The sequence below is a fragment of the Trichosurus vulpecula genome, chromosome 3, assembly GCF_011100635.1.
Source record: "Trichosurus vulpecula isolate mTriVul1 chromosome 3, mTriVul1.pri, whole genome shotgun sequence".
Classification (NCBI taxonomy): domain Eukaryota; kingdom Metazoa; phylum Chordata; class Mammalia; order Diprotodontia; family Phalangeridae; genus Trichosurus; species Trichosurus vulpecula.
Genome location: NC_050575.1, coordinates 134,653,952 through 134,668,182, shown reverse-complemented (window position 1 = coordinate 134,668,182; position 14,231 = coordinate 134,653,952). Strand labels below are relative to the sequence as shown.

Sequence of the window (14,231 nt, the reverse complement as noted above, 5' to 3'; positions counted from 1 at the left end):
TGTGAAAGAAAACATAAAAAAAACTTAAGAAAAACAAAGTTAAAAAAGTATGCTTCAATCTGTATTCAGACACCATCAGTTCTTTCTCTGGGGATGGACAGCATTTTTCATCATAAGTCCTTCAGAGTTATCTTGGAATGTTGTATTGCTGAGGATAGGGGTAAGTCATTCATAGCTAATCATCTTACAATACTGCTGTTACTTTATACAGACTACATTTCACTTTGCATCAGCCCATGCAAGTCTTTCTAGGTTTTTTTGAGAGCACCCTGCTCATTATTTCTTATAGTACAATAGTATTCCATCATAATCGCATACCACAACTTGTTCAGCCATTCCCCAACTGATGCGCAACCCCTCAATTTCTAATTCTTTCTGCCCCAAAAAGAGCTGCTATAAATATTTTTTGTACATATGCGTCCTTTTCCTTTTTGTTTTTTATGTCTTTTGGGATACATATCTAAGTAGCGATATTTCTAGGTCACGGAGTGTGCATGGTTTTATAGCTCTTTGGGCATAGTTCCAAATTGCTCTATAGAATGGTTGAATCAGTTCACAACCCTACCAACAGTGCATTAATGTCTCATTTTCCCCACATCCCCTTCAGCCTTTGTTATTTACCTTTTCTAAACTATTAGCCAGTCTAATAGGTATGAAGTAGTATCTCAGAATTGTTTTAATTTTCATTTCTCTAATCAATAGTGAGTTGCAGTATTTTTTTCATGTGGGTATAGATAGCTTTGATTAATTCATCTGAAAACTTATATATTTTTATCATTTATTAATTGGGGAATGGCTCTTCTTTTTATAATTTTGACTAAGTTCTATATATGTTTGAGAAATGAGGCCTTTATAAGAGAAACTTGCTTCAAAGTTAACTGTATTTCCCTCCATCCTATTTCTCGCCCCCCCACCATGTTCTATTCTCTCTCCTTTCGCCCTGTCCCTCCTCAAAATTTTTGCTTCTGACTACCCCTTCTCTCCATCTGCCTTCCCTTCTATCACACCTCCCCTTCTCTTATCCCTTTCCCTTCCTATTTTCCTGTAGTGTAAGATAGATTTCTATATCCGATTGAGTGCATATGTCATTCACTCTTTGAGCCAATCCTGATGAGAGTAAGGTTCACTCACTCCCCCTCATCTCCCCCTCTTCCCCTCCACTGTAAAAGTTTTTTCTTACTTCTTTTATGTGAGATAATTTACCCCTTCTACTTCTCGCTTTCTTTTTCTCCCAGTACATTCCTCTCTTACCCCTTCATTTTACTTTTTAGATATCATCCCTTCATATTCAATTCATATCTGTGCCCTATGTCTGTATATACTCCTTCTAACTACCGTAATGAAGAGAAAGGTCTGTTAAGTTACAAATACTATTTTCTCGTTTAGGAATGTAAACAGTTCAACCTTATTAGGTCCCTTATGATTTCCCTTTCCTGTTTACCTTTTTTATACTTCTCTTGTGTCTTGTATTTGAAAGTCAAATTTCCTATTCAGCTCTGGTCTTTTCATCAACAATGCTTAAAAGTCCTCTATGTCACTGAATGCCCATTTCCCTCAGTTTTGCTGGGCAGGTAATTCTTGGTTGTAATCCTAGCTCCTTTGCCCTTTGGAATTTCATATTCCAAACTCTCCAGTTCTTTACTGTAGAAGCTACTAAATCTTGTGTTATCCTGATTGTAGTTCCACAATACTTGAATTATTTCTTTCTGGCTTCTTGCAATATTTTCTCCTTGAGCTGCGAACCTTGGAATTTGGCTATAATATTCCTGGGAGTTTTCATTTTGGGATCTCTTTCAGGAGGTAATCAGTGGATTCTTTCAATTTCTATTTTATCCTCTGGTTCTAGAATATCAGGAAGTTTTCTTCATAATTTCTTGAAAGATACTGTCTAGGCTCTTTTTTTGATCATGGCTTTCAGGTAGTCCAATAATGTTTGAATTATCTCTTCTGGATCTATTTTCCAAGTCAGTTGTTTTTCCAATGTGATATTTCACATTGTCTTCTATTTTTTCATTCTTTGTTCTATTGTTTCTTGATTTCTCACCAAGTTATTAGCTTCCATTTGCTGCATTCTAATTTTTGAGGAATCATTTTCTTCAGTGAGCTTTTGCCCCTCCTTTTCCATGTGGCCAATACTGCTTTGGCTTTTCCCATCCTCTTTTCCCATTTGGCTGATTTTTAAGGTGTTATTTTCTTCAGCATTTTTTGTCTTCTTGACCAAGCTGTTGACTTGTTTTTCATGCCTTCCTTGTATTACCCTCATTTCTCATCCCAATTTTTCCTCTACTTCTCTTACTTGATTTTTAAAATCCTTTTGGTGGTCTTCCATGGCCTGAGACCAATTCATATTTCTTCTGGGTGGCTTTGAATGTAGGAGCTTTGACTTAACAAAGTCAAAGTCTTCTTCTGAGTGTGCGTTTTGATCTTCCTTGTCACCATAGTAACTTTCAATAGTCAGAGTTTTTTCCCTTTGTTTATTCATTTTCCCAGGTTACTTGACTTTTAACTTTTTTGCTAAAGTAGGGCTCTGCTTCCAGGGTGCATTGTCCCATTTTCATGGGTTTTGTTCAGCTTTTTTCAGAGGTACTTCTAGGGACCTGTAAGTTTTTAGTTCATCCAAGGTGGTATGATCTAAGGAGCAGTGTTTACTTTTCTCCTGGCATGAGTTACCACAAGCACTCTTTTCTGCTTTGGAACTGTGAGGAGTGTCTCTCCTCCACTGTGGCCACAAGTTCTGCTGTGATCATGCTCCTCCTTGTCCTGGGATTGCCACCCAGGGCTGTGACCTGGATCTGAGTACGGGCAAAGCAACTGAATTCTGCCTCACTGCTAGCAAAAAGATGCTTGTGGTCTCCTGTCCAGGTTTTGACCCCCTCATTGTCTGTGGACTGAGAGCTCTGGAAGCAGCTGCTGCCGCTGCTGCTAATTCAGTCACTTCTGAGGCCTGCTCCTGGTTTGTTGGGAGCAGGGATATGCTGGTGTGGCCTGTGCTGCACTGCACTCCACTCTCACTCCCATTTGACTGACTTTTCCTGCTGACCTTCTAAGTTGTCTTTGGTATCTATTGGCTGAGAGGATTGGAAACCAGTGATTCAGCTGCCTCAAGGCCTGCTCTGGGTTTGCTGGGCCTGGTCTGTGCTGGCGTGGCTTGTCTTGGACTGTGCTTCTCTCTCATCTTGTTGCAAGAGACCCTTCCTGCCAATCTTCCTAGTTGTCTTGGGCTAGGAATTGGTTTCACTCAGTCTTTTTGTGGATTCTGCTACTCTAGAATTTGTTTAGAGTCATTTTTCAAAAGGTATTTGGAAGCATTTGGGGGAGAGATCAGGCAAGTCCCTGCCTTTACTTCACCATCTTGGCTTTGCCTCTGGGTGATTCTATCAACATATTAATCATCAGTTGCATGGTAACTTTCTTTTGGGTTCTGGGTATTTCTTTCTTTTGGGTTATGGAGAAAACTGAAGCTGCTTTATTTTTGGTGCATAATTTCTGTTTTAAAGAGATTTGAGAGGTCATTTGTGCCAGAGAATATCTCTAGTCTTCCATTTTGTGGCTCATGTGACTCAGAAGTCTCTTGTTAGCTTTCCGATGCTGTCTGTAGTACTGCAAGTTACTCTATACAGAAAACCTTTAGTGGTGGGTTGCCTGAGTCCTCTTTCTCCACAGTGTGTGTTTCTAGCAGGACCAATTCTTCCTTTGTGAGGGTGGGAAGTTCATCAGTCACTTATGAGGCAGGCAGGGCATGTTCCCCAAGGGTTTTCTTGCCTAACGTGGGTGGTAGGGAGTGTGGAAACCAGAGATGTGCCCTGAGCTCAGTGACTCACTTTGCTGGGGGTGGGGTTAGGGCTTGAGTTGGTGCTACTGTCCACTTTGAACTGTTAGACATTAGACATGGAGTTCTAGTTGCTCCTCTCATCCTAGAATTCCAGAAGGAGAAAATAATTGGCAGAGACATCAGAGAGAAAGTCATTAGTTCTCTGTGTGCTGAATTATTTGATTTTGATATCTCCTCTTTGCTGTTGGTTACTGGCACCATTAAAATATCCTAAGGCATGTGTTACTGAGAGTTACTCATTTCTTCTTCATGTTGTTCTTTCCAAAAGAATCTAAACTTGAGGGCAAGACTCTCTTTTTGTTGGTCTATCTCTTTTGCTTAGCATAGTACCTATGAGGTGTGTGTGTGTGTGTGTGTGTGTGTGTGTGTGTGTGTGTGTATGCTCCATTGTATCTGACTGTTCTGTCACCTCATTTTCGTATTTTCTTGGCAAAGATGAGAAACTGGGGAAAATAGGGTAATTTGCCCAGGGCCACAGAGCTAGTAAGTGCCTGAGGCCACATTTGAACTCATGAAGATGAATCTTCCTGATTCCAAGCCCAGCGCTCTATCCACTGCTCCACCTCACTGCCTAAGAGGTAGCAGGCATTTAAAGACTTGTTGGAGAGAAAACATTTCCACATTTTCTTGTTGGTTGCCACCACCTTTTTGATGTCATATCTGCCTGGATGCAGATCTCAGCCCAGACCCACCTGACTGATATGGCAGTGGTAGGAGGGAGGGAGCATCAAGGTCAACCACCAGGCTTTACCATCTGCCCTGTCCCTGTGTTCTAAAGGCCTTCAGGTCTTATCATTTGTCCTGCTACTATTCCCTCCAGACCATTACTGGCATTGCTGCCTGACCTACTGATGGAACCTAAGGACCTATGGATCTCTCTATCCTTCCCACCATTGAAATCTTGGGAACTCAGGTCTTTTCCTGCAGCTGAACATTCTTTTATGTCTTATCTCCTCCAGTTATAGTGTGAGCTTCTTGAGAACAGGGACTGTCTTACATTTTCTTTATGTATCCTTAAGTGCTTCTTACAGTGCTTGGAAAATAGATAAGATAGCATTTAACAAATACTTTTTCATCCATTTATCCATCGATTCATTCATCTTTACACATTATTTCATTTGGGCTCCATTACAACTCTGTGTGGTAGATGCCTCAGGTATTACTATTTCTATTCTACTGATAAGGAAACTGAGAATTTGATACATTACATATATTGGCCATGGTCAGGTAGCCAGTAGGCATCGTGGGAGGGGTTTGAATCTAGGTCTTTCTAATTTCAAATTCCGCACTCTATTCATGATAAGAAACAAAAGAATCATATCATGATGATAAAGAAGAAGATTGTCCAACAGGTGATTTTTTTTTTTGTCTATAGTAATTTGCAAAAGGGTATAATGAAATGTGGAGGGCGGATCTGGGTTGATGCAAATAGCACTCAGCACAGAAAGCACAGATTTTTAAAAAGTTCTAAAGGTTATTTTAAAAAGTCTTCTTTATTGCACTCCAGGCTTTGCTGCTAAGAGTCCCATTATTAAGCCTCCTGGGTTGGCATGAGTGACTTCTCTGGGCAATTAGGATGGTGAAAGGTCTGGAAATCACATTGCATGAAGATAGTTCAAGGAACTGCAGTGGTAGTGGGAGCTAGACACTGGAAGTTAGGAAAGGTAGATTTCGGTTTAAGATAAGGAAGATCTTCTATGAGGAAATTAGTTATTAGTAATTAAGATTCAAAAAGGGTACTTTGTTGGGAATATTTCTCCATTCCCCATTTTGAGGAGAAAATTGACACATAATTTTTAATTTTTTTTTCTCTGAACAGACCTTTCAGTGATATCTTTTGTGTTCATATTATTTCATTTCCAAATATATCCCTCCTTTTCTCCCTTCCCCAAGGAGTCATCCCATGCAAGGAAGAATCAAAAGAAAGAAAAGAATAGTTTAATAAAACTAACCAATCAGGTCTGACAGTATAAGCAATGCTCCACACACAGTCCCCTACCTTGGCAAAGAAGGGAGGGGGGTGTTGCAGAATGTCAGAGATGTCTTGTAAAGTGATTTTCTGTGTTATCACATTAAGGACACCATGACCAGTAAAGAGCAGTTTCAGCCAAAAGACCCAAGAAAGGCACCAGTCTCTTCCTCACTCTAAAGCTTCCTATAAGCCACAGACAAAATCAGGGAGATCAAGGACAGGGCTTGTAGGCTGGCCCATCATGCTTCATTTGGGGGAGGGTGAGTAAGCCAGGGAGACATGCTTTTGTAGAGGAACAATGTATTTATGGAAGTCTAATGCTTTGGGAGCTAGATGTCCCTCTGTTCCCAGCGTGGTGTGTGGGCATTGGGCATTGGGCATTGGGCTGTATTGCATCCAAACTGATTAGCATTGAGAACCGTGAGTGAGAACATCATACTTCTTTTGCATCCCCCTTGAGCGTAGCCTAAAGTAAGTGTGCTTTAGACAAAGTAAGGAGGCATTTGCTAAATGAATGCATGAATGCACTCACTCACTTATTTTTTAGAGGAGTGACAGCTTTGCTGTAATTGCGTTCACATTTTCCCCCCCATTGCCCCTAGTTGGAACAATTGATTATGTTTTTCAAAGATGTCTCACTAGTGCCAGAGTGGTTTTTAGCATGGAATGACACTGACAACAATTCAAGCTAAGACTGAAAGTATGACCCTATAAGTACCAGATAATTTAACCCCAACTGTGCTAGCCAGATAGCAAGACCTTTTGAGTTATTATTTATCTTTTGAGACTCTTTAGCCATTAAAATTATCCCAATATGGAATGGGCTGTCTTGGGAGATAGTCGTCAATCCAAGGCTAAATGTCCACTTATTGGGAGTGTTGGAACCTGGATTCTTGTATGGGCTCAGATTGGATTAGTTCCTTGTTGAGATCCTGTGTAACCCTGAGATTCTGGGATTCTCCTTTTGGGTAATGCATCAAGAGATCGACAATGGCTAGTGAGCCCTTGCCTATTTTTTTTTTTAGTCCTAGATGTATATATTGACTACTTGTAGCCTTTAGATAATAAAGAACTTGTCTTTTACCTAATAATGATAATGATAGCTAGCATTTATATAGTGCCTACTATGTGCTAGGTGCTTTGACAATATTAACTTACAGTCCCGTGAGGTTGGTGCTATTATAGACTCACACTTTACAGATGAAGAAACTGAGGTAAACAGAGGTTAACTGACATTCCCAAGGTGACAGAAATAGTAAACATCTAATGCCAGATTTGAACTCAGGTCTTCCCAACTCCAGGTCCAGAGATCTATTCACTGTGATACCTACCTGCTTTTTTTTTAATAATGTGGTGGTCCAATCTAGTCACCATCCTGAGAAAAACTCTAACTGGACGGTAAAATTGGGTGGATAGTTTAATGGGAACAAGGGCTTACTGCTCAGGGCAGGGTTTGATTGATTCTCTTTGCCCAGTCCCTTCTCTATTTGAGAGGTGAATGGAAGAGACAGTAGAAGTCTAGGTAAAGATGTCCAACAGGAAGTTAGTGGAGAAGGCAAGCTCCTTGAGGGATTTTATCTTTTGCCTTTTTGCATTCCCAGTGGCTAGCACAGTGTCTGCCACATGTTAGGTGTTTAATAAATGTTTGCCAATTAATTGGTTAATGTAGGAGATAATTCTTTAGGGCTTGATATACAGATTTGGGAATCATTTGCAAAGAGATGATAATCAAATCTGTGGAAGCAGGTGAGATTGCTGAGGGAAGTGTAGAGAGAGAAGAAATGAAGGGAGAGTGTAGAGCCAAGGAGGGGGCATTAATATTTAGGGGATATGAAATGGATGATGAGGCAGCAAAGGAGACTGAGGGGTGGTCAGGAAATTCCCTAATGCACTTCCTGCAGACCTTATCATATACATAGCAGATTGGAAGCTCCTAGAGGCGGACTGGGTTGTTTTCATCTTCCTATCCTCAGAGCCTGGCACAGTGACTTGCAGGTTATAGGTACTTAACAAGTGTTTGTTGAACTAAACAAATTCTGTGCTCTAGGGAGGCTGCCACAGGGCCCTTTTCTGCATGTTATTGGACAGGGCTCCTGGGGAGAGGCTGAATTTCTCTGATCAGGTTAGGGGACTCACACCCCTTGAGTCAGTCCCTGAGCAATGTCTTCCCAGGCTTTTGAAAGGGAACACAGACACTGAGAGCTGTGCTACATGAAAATTAGTGGATCCCAAGGTCTTGATCTCTGGGGGATGATAGGACTGAACTGGAGATTGAGGGTAAAGCAGCAAAAACAGGATGGGGCTGGTCAGCTCTTGGGGCTGTGATCAATGGATTAGGATCAGTAGTCATGTCAGTGGTCACTGAATGTAGTGGTGGTCTACCAGTGTCCCAGGCTCAGGAAACTCTTTTTACATTCTTTTTCAGAGAGGTGTTCCTCTGGAGGGAGAGGCCAAGACTGAGGCTGAGGCTTCCCTGGGATGTCTGACCTTGCACCTGCCAGAGCTCTCTTGGTCAGAGGTCAGCAAAAGCCCAAGTCCTTCTTCTAAGGGGACTTAGAAGTGTTAGTGAAAAAAGGAACTACTATTTAGTCTAAACCTTATATTTTCAGGGAACGAAATGCCCTGGACATGTTTCTGTATCAATAGACCTAAGGGGTTAGCAGCAAGTGGGTCCTGAATCATTGCATGTGTGTGTGTGTGTGTGTGTGTGTGTGTGTGTGTGTGTGTGTGTGTGTGTGGACCAGAGATTGGAGGTGGGAGGAGGAAGGGGGCAGGGACTTTGAATTTTTCTTGTGAAGGTGCCCTGTTTAGGGAGGTGTCATTCCTGAGAAACAGCTTAGGGGTTGGTGGTGAAAAGGAATTGTGAAGAAGGAAGAAGAATGAGTCAGGTAGGGGTGAACATAGGTCAGGAAGGCAGCAGGGGGAAAAGAAATCTAGAACAGGCAGATGACCTCACCACCAAATTGGAGAGCTTCAGATTCTCCATGGCCTGCATGTTAGTGTCCACATAGCTCTTCAGCTGCTCGGCAGTCTGTATCATTTTATTCTTCAAAATGAGATTATTCTTCATCTCTTCCTGCACTATAGCCTTGTCTGTTTCATTTTGGGGGGATAAAAATTTCTTCATTGCATTTAATGACTTTGGAAAGAGAGACTTGGAGTCTGGAACACAGATGACAAGATTTTCAGTCTTAGCCATGAGAGAAGCACAGGCTGGCGGCCAGAGGTCACAGATAGGGGAGGTGGTAGAGATTAGAAGTGACAGATGAAGGAGAGGGGAGAGGCTAAAAGCCAACAATAGGGAAAATGGCAAAGGTCAGAGGTCTGAAGTAGAGGAGGGCAGTGGTCAGATTTCACCAAACTGGAACTGACACCTGGTAGACTACATCAGTCCCTCTTATTACGCTGCTTCCTATCAGCTTGGCCATCTGTCCTCAATGCTGAGGAAGAACACGAGGAACTGGATGCTGCTTTTCATATCTGCTGACTGTTTTGTCTTAATGGCCTCAGGTGGCCACACATGGGGACACTGTACCTCAGAGCCCTCACCCCAACCTCAAAGTGCCCTTTTCTGTAAAATACTTCTGTATCCAGAGGGGGCGAGCAATGCCAACAATCACTCACATTTATAATGATTAGCAAAGTTCTTTAAATGCAGAATTTTCTTTGATTCCCACAACAGACCCATGAAGTCAGCAGGGCAGGGATCATTATCCCCATATTACAAATATGGAAACTGAGCCCATAAGAGATGAAGTGATTTCCAAGACCTTTGTAGTTGTTGAGTATTATTGGTAGAACCAAGTTCCAAACAGTGATCTTCTTAGTTCAAGTTCCGTGACCTTTCCACTGCACATTGTTGGGGCTGGTAGTACCTAGGGAGATTGGGAGGGAGAGAATTTACCCCTGGGGTAAAGAGATGGATGACCTTACCCATGATGGAGAGCAGCGCTAGGCAAATGAACACTTTTGCCAGTAGAGATGCCTTACTGGGTTTTGTTCTCTATTCCTCAAGTATTGCAGATTCTTTTCTGGCCCTGACTTTGCTTCTGTGGAGGAAACTTCTCAGAGGGCAAATACTCTCTGGCCTGACATCTCCCTAGGAAGAGGGGAGGAGAAGGCCAGGAAGATGTCTACATCAGCAGGGAGCTATCAGGTGGAAAACCCTGGCCAGTTCTTTCTCACATTGCTTCCCAGGGTCCCACAGGGTAGAAGGTTGAAAAAAAAAGTCTAAGAAGCAAACAAAACAGACAACAGAACATCTCCTAGAGAGATATTCTTAGAGAAAGCCTTTCTTTTTCCGTCTGGGAGCAGTGTCTGCTGCTTACCTGTCTGTCCCTCTGTCTAGAATCATGGACACTTGAGTTAGAAGGGACCTTAACAGCCTTAGCAGTCATTTATTGACTCGAGGTAACTGAGTACCTATCTCCTTCCCAATATCCCTGACAAGGGATCACTCATCCTCCTCGGAAGATCCCGAAGTTAGGTCACTCAGTACTTTCTGAGGCAGCCCACTCCACTTTCAGACAGTTCTCATTGTTTTAAGTTTTATCTTGTGTGGAAGTGAATTTTTTCTCTGCAACTACCATCCACCGGTTCTGGTTATGAGCCAAGAAAAACAAGTCTAATCCTCTTCCCCCTCAAATATTTGAGGACAGCATTATGTTCCTACCAAGCCTCTTCTTGAGGCAAATAGCCCCAGTTCCTTTAACCGCCCCCAATTCTGCTATGTCTTGACCTATGTCTTCCCATTCTCTGTGTAATTCTCTTCTACACACACTCCTGCTTATTACGATTCTTCCTAAAATTTAGCACCCAGAATGGAACACAATGGTATATGCCTTGTTTGAGTGGGAATGCAGCATCCTTCCTTCCTTCCTCCTCCTTTCTCTTCATCCTCTCTATTTACTGGTTTTCCTTCTACAAAATGCCCAGGTGCTTTCCATTCTTTAAAAAAAAACCAGACAAACTGACCATAACATCCTCTCAGGATAATGTTCTATAGCTCTTCTCCTTTCACCTTTCATTTCCTTTTGTGGAGTGTCTGCTTTTGATGCTTCCCCTTCCTCACTACCCATTCACTTCTCAGTCTTTCCATTCAAGGTTCTGGTCCAAGCATTCTACTGAAACTCCTCTTTCCAAGGCAATCAATGGTTAGAATCTGAGCTCTAATGGACTAGGCTCTATCTTTTGTACCCTCAATGATAAAGTAATAACTCAGCCCCTACTGAGAGTTTAGCCACTGGGAATATCTGATTTCAACTTATAGGAGTCTAGGTGGCATAGTGGATAGTGTCGGACATGGAGTCAGGAAGACCTGAGTTCTAATCCAGTCTCATACTATCTGTGGGCTTCTGGGTGAGCAATTTAACCACTCAGCCTCAATTTTCTCATCTGTACAATAGGGATCATCATATCTACCTCACTGGGTTGTCATGAGGGTCAAATGAAATGACATATGTAGAGTGCTTTGCAAACCTTAAAGCATTACTTAAATATGATGATGATGATGATGAGATGTCCCTCTAAGGGCACTGGTTTCTGCTCATCTATTCTCTTTGGAAGCAGTAAGGCTTAAAAATAGTTGAACAAAGAAACAGGTTTATGAATGACAGGGAAAAGACAAAAGGCATTTTCTCCTTTACCTCACCCTATGAGGAGCTTTAATGGGCAGCTGGGTGGCACAATGGTGAGAGCACTGGTCTTAGAACGAGGAAGGACTCATCCTCATGAGTTCAAATCTGGCCTCAGACACTTACTATCTGTATGAACCTGGGAAAGTCACTTAACCCTGTTTGCGTCACTTTCCTCATCTGTAAAATGAGCTGGAGAAGGAAATGGCAAACCACTCTAGTATTATCACCAAGAAAAGTACAAATGAGGTCATAAAGCATCCGACATGACTGAAATATCCCAAGAACAAAACCCCAAAGGTTCTGTGCTTTACAGAGTCATAGATCAGATAGCAACTCCATCTGACCTAATTGAATTGAGCGCCTTGCTAAAGGTGATCTCCTGATTCCCTCGCCTGCTTCTGCCTTAGGAACCAGCTCCCTTGACTCCTGATGCTGTGATGGACATTTTGACTCTTTTTTGGCACCACAGTCTCCATAGCTCCTGAATCAGCTCTCTGTCTTAAGACTAATTTTTTTGGCAGTGTGAGTTCACCACTAATCCTTCCTATGTACAAGATTGGTTTGGATGGTACTGATCCCCAAATATCAGGATGTTTGGTCAGAAGGTCTAAAGGGAAGGCCCTGCCAAGACTGTTATGCTTCCAGTGGCAATAAAGTCATCTTTACTCCCAAAGCTGCCTCAGGCCTCAGAGAAAAATCATCATGTTTTCCTTCTGTTCATGAGATCATAGGATAATAAATTTAGAGATCGTCTAGTACAATCTTCTAAGTATACTGGAAGATTAATTGGTTTGTTCATGGTCCCATCGTCAGCAAGAATCAGAGGCAGGATTTAAACTCAAGTCTTCTTTTCACTCGAAGAAAGAAAGCATGTACCTGTCCCACTTGTATTTCTTTCCCAGTATTCCAGCCTGGAAAATATCTTACACAACCATCTGTACCGAATTCTATAATCCTAGCTAGGTACTCCAATGATTTCTTTCTTTTTCTGTTAAATTTGTATTGATACCTTTTTATCCCTCCCACATTTCCTAATGTATCTCTTTCCTCCTAGAGAGCCATTCCCTCATTTCAAGTAAAAAAAGAACAAAGAAAAAAAAATTGAGCCAAACTACCCAACATATTGAAAAAAGTCTGATATTATATGCAATGTTCCATACCCATAGTCTCCAATCTTTACGAAGAACCCAGGGAGTAGGTAGATTTCTTCTCATATGGATGGGATCAATGGGATCAATCTTGGTTATTTTAATTTAAAGCATTTCATTTTGTGTTGCTGTTCTTTCTATTTATATAGCTGCAGTCATTGTGAACATTGTTTTCCTGGTTTCTTTTCACTTTTTTAATCTACAAATTTTTCCATGCATTTTTCATTAATCTTGTTTGTCATTACTTATTGGACAGTAATATTCAATTATACTCATGTAACATCTTGTACTAAGGGCCACAATTAGGTGAGCTTGTGCTTCGCAGTCCTTGCTTCTTTTGTGTTTCCTTTCCTTGAGTAGATGAGCAAGGGAGAGAGGGATGGATAGAGGGAGGGATGGGGTGGGGGGGGGAGAGAAAGAGGGAGAGAGACAGAGAGAGAGAGACAGACAGAGAGACAGAGACAGAGACAGAGAGAGACAGAGACAGAGATAGAGAGACAGAGAGAGGCCACTGGAAAGAGTACTGGACTAGCTTGGCAGTCTCACAGGTTACTTATCTGCATAGTAAGAACATTGGTGAAATGTAAAATATTTGATTAGAAGCCTTTCAAGTGGATGTAAATCCTGAGAAGGCTTAACCAGTATTCTCCTTGTAGATTATATCAGTAGTTATAAATTAAGTTACTGAATCCTGTCTAAATATTTTTTATTAATGAATGCTTTCATTCTTTCTATGTTTAGCATTTCATTCTAGTAATAAACTACCTGTCCCATACTCAATTCATATTTGTACCTCGAGTGCCTTTTTACTCCCCTTTTGGGGAGCTCTTTAGATTTTCCAGTTATAAGTTTTACTCAAATTAGCATGGTCTCTGGAATGCCAAGGTGGTCTATTGTTAGTAAGTCAATGAGTATAATAATGGGGAACCAAATCTCCCTTTGGAGTAGAGGTAGATTCTCTTAGTACTGGATCTGGTCAAAATGAATTTCTGGGTACAGAACAGACAGGAAATCAATTAGCTCTCCAGTCTCATGTACTGTCAGAAGTGGTTCCTTCATGCTAGGGATAAATGCTGTGCATTACCAAGTAAACTGAAAAAGACTCAGGGGGCGGAGCCAAGATGGCAGCTGGTAAGCAGGGACTAGAGTGAGCTCTGTACCGAGTCCCACCAAGTAAACTTCACTGAAATGCAGCAGAAACAGGCCTTGGGGGCACTATTTATCATTAAGCTGGTGGTTATTTCAAGCTGAGTATCTGATTAGACATAGGCACACTCTCTAAATCCTCAGAGTAACCAAATGTGCATTGTCACCCACAGAGGAAGAGCTAGAGGAGAGAGGTAGACAGCTCTCTGAGAGCTGGAGATAGCTTGGCATCCCAGAGCATGCTCTTGGGGATGGAACTGACAGTACTTAGTGCTAACAGGATGGGGCAAGTGGTCAGCAGTGTTCCCTGGCAACTGAATGTCTTTTCTCTGAGGACCAGGCTAAGTTCAGAAAGTCTTGTAAATAGATTGGCCATAGGGTAATCATTTTTTTTAAAGCTGTATCAACTCTCAAAGACTAGTTTTTGAGTGGCTGTGCCATTGGAGGAAGTCTCCACAGTAACAAAAACAACGTGTTCTTGATGTTTTTTTAGAAGT

The 14,231-nt window shown here is 41.7% G+C and overlaps 1 pseudogene; it reads right to left on the bottom strand.

Moving 5' to 3' along the window:
• Positions 1-3,607: 3,607 nt before the first annotated feature.
• LOC118842245 lies at positions 3,608-5,074 on the bottom strand (annotated as a pseudogene).
• Positions 5,075-14,231: the final 9,157 nt, after the last annotated feature.